General features: G+C 40.6%; 1 non-coding gene across 1 annotated transcript; it reads left to right on the top strand.

Annotated features, from left to right (window-relative positions):
• Nucleotides 1-2,385: 2,385 nt before the first annotated feature.
• LOC138146496 (U6 spliceosomal RNA) lies at nucleotides 2,386-2,489 on the top strand. Its single transcript, XR_011164499.1, has one exon. It is a non-coding gene; the product is annotated as a U6 spliceosomal RNA (small nuclear RNA).
• Nucleotides 2,490-2,905: the final 416 nt, after the last annotated feature.

The raw sequence follows: 2,905 nt of genomic DNA, 5'->3' as shown, positions 1-2,905 counted from the left end.
AGAGAAAGCGAAAGAGAGAGAAAGAGAAAGAAAGAGAAAGTGAAAGAAAGAGAGAAAGCGAAAGAGAGAGAGAGAGAGAAAGAGAAAGAGAGAGAGGAAGGAAGGAACGAAGGAACGAACGAACAAACGAATGAACATACTATACAAATGTGACTTATAGCTATTAATATTTCTTCCTGAGTCTAACCTATCCCCAGGGGCAGCCCTTTGCAAATCTGCTTAAGGAGAGTTTGACTTTCTTTTTTCTATATTCAGAGCAGTAAGATTTTATTAAACATTTATCATGTGCCCAATCCTGTCCTAGATGCTAGTGGAAAGACAGAAGAAGACATGGGTAGTCTCTGGCCAGGGTGAAGAGAAAAGAAACAGAAAAAGGAGACACATCTAAGACAATGAAGTGTTCAGGCTGGCCTCCAGCAAAATGATCACTTTGTCAATTTATCTTCCAACTTCCCAACTTCCAGTTTTTTGTCCCCTTCATCCACTTTGTGGTGTCAGTACCCTATTCCTTGTTCCCCTCCAGGGACCAGCTACTCTTTTTCTATCTACTACCATATCCCTATTAAAAATCCGCTCCTGGGGAGGCCAGGTAGCATAGTGAGTAAGAGCACCAGCCCCAAAGTTGGGATGACCTGGGATCAAATCTGGGCTCAGATACTGAAAAAAACACCTGGCCGTGTAACCCTGAGCAAGTTACTTAACCCCAATTGCTTAAAAAAAAAATATGCTCCCAGGAAAGCTCTTTCAGTTTTTGTTTTCCAGTGATATTGTCTAGTCATGCATCATGGAGGGCTAAAGTCAACAAAGAATTGAAATTGAGGATCACTCAAATTCCATGGGTTTAGCTATCACCTCTATGAGAATGACTCTGAGCTCTGTCTATTCTGCCCCCAGAATCTCCCCGTGAGTGACAGATGCACATCATCAATTGCCTATTAGATATTTTGAACTGGCTGTCCTGGAGACATCTTCAACTCAACCAGTCTAAGAATGAAATCATTCTTTCCCCCTACAAACTTCCACCTCTCCCAAACTTCCTTGTTTCTATCAAAGATATCACCATCCTTTCAGTCTCCCAAGATCTGAGCTCAACATTATCCTGGATGCCTCTGTTTCCCTCTCCCCATATTATGTCCAGTTGGTTTTCAAGTCTTAACATTTTTACCTTTACATTCTTTCATTTGATTCTTTCTCTTCCCTCATGCAGCCACCATCTTGGTCCAGGCCCTCATCAACATCTACATTAGATGATTTTAACAGTCTCCCAGTTGTTCTTTCTACTCTCTTTCCACACTCCAGTCCATCCTCCATACAGCTGCCAAAGTAATTTTCCTTATGCATATTTTTTTTCATTTATGTCTGACTCTCTGTGACCCCATTTGGGGTTTTCTTGGCAAAGATACTGTAGTGGTTTGCCATTTCCTTCTTCAGTTCATTTTGCACATGAAGAAACTGAGGCAAACAAGATTAAGTGACTTCTCTAGGTCACACAAACCAGTAAGTGACTGAGACTGGATTTGAACTCATCAAGATGAGCTCACCTGATTCTAAGCCCAGTGCTCGAACAAGATCTAGCTGCCCCATTTTTCCTTAAGCATAGATCTAAACGTGTGATTTCCAACTCAATCAACTCCAATGGCTTCCTAGGTTTTGACTAGGTTTTTATTTTCTTTCTTTAATACTTTTTTTAGGATCAATACATGCTGTCCCAAAAGTCTCGGTGCAATTTTAAACTATTAAACTTAAAACTGCATTAACACCTTCGGCACACCATGTATAAATTACTATATTTGGTTTTAAAGGTCCTCCATAAACTAGAGCCAACCCATCTTTCTAGTTTCATTGGATATTACTCTCTCTCCCACACTCTGCAATCCAGTCAAACTGGCTCTCTCTGTTTTTCACATATCATCTCCCATCTCCTGTTGCCATCCCTCTTTGGTCATCCCCCCAGCTGGAATGTACTCCCTCCCTATTTCCACCTCATAGAATCCTTCTCTTATTTTTAGATGCAGCTAAAGCACCATCTTCTACATGCAGCCTCTCCTGAACCCCACAAAATGTTAGTCTTCTCCCTCCTCAGCTACCGTGTATTAAACTATTTTGTGTATATTGGAATTTATTCACTTTACATTTGTGCTACATATATTTTATAGGTACTTGTCTTTCACAAGAGAATAAAAGTTCCTATGAGTAGTTATTGTTTTATACTTTATATTTGTTTCCCAGTACCTAGGACAGTGCTTGATACAAAGTTCTTAGGGACTGAACGATCACCCAAAGGGAATGGCACATGGTAGGCATGAGCAGACTGCCCCACACCATAAATAATTTCTTGGGAGAAACAATATAGAGAATGTCATCAGAAAAACGCATGGCCCAGTGTTTGCTTCAGCTGAAAATATACTGAAATTGGAATAATAAAAAGAAAATTAGCATGGCCCCTGTGCAAGGATAACACTCAAATTCATGAAGCATTCTGTATTTTTTAATTAAAGTATTAAAAAAAAAAAAAGGTATAGCCAGGAAGAAATATAGGCAAGTCGTATGGCAAGGGGAAAAGATAGATAGACAGTTTTGGTACCCACACCATATCTAACAGTCTAAAGGAAGGCTTCTAGCTTTCTGGATGCACCCTTCCTCTGTTAAGACAATGGGAGAACTGGGGCAAGAGCAGCCAGGGCAAGTAGGTATAGATGGGTGATCATCTGCTCTGTTCAGAAGACTGTCCACATCTATATGATCTCAGATACATTACAGTGGACTTAAATCACTGAGTTTCCTCTCCCAGGAGTGGTTTGCATGTTCCTCCAGATCTCCAGTGATGGAAGGAATGGCTTTTTCCTCTAGAAGTGAGGAAGGGAAGGTCGTTTTCTTAGTAACCCTGAAAGGGACACAGTGTGAT

Source organism: Petaurus breviceps, unplaced genomic scaffold, assembly GCF_028583685.1.
Source record: "Petaurus breviceps papuanus isolate PSGF00001 unplaced genomic scaffold, PetGlider_PUasm1.0 90762, whole genome shotgun sequence".
Taxonomy (NCBI): domain Eukaryota; kingdom Metazoa; phylum Chordata; class Mammalia; order Diprotodontia; family Petauridae; genus Petaurus; species Petaurus breviceps.
This window is presented reverse-complemented; position numbering and strand designations above follow the sequence as displayed.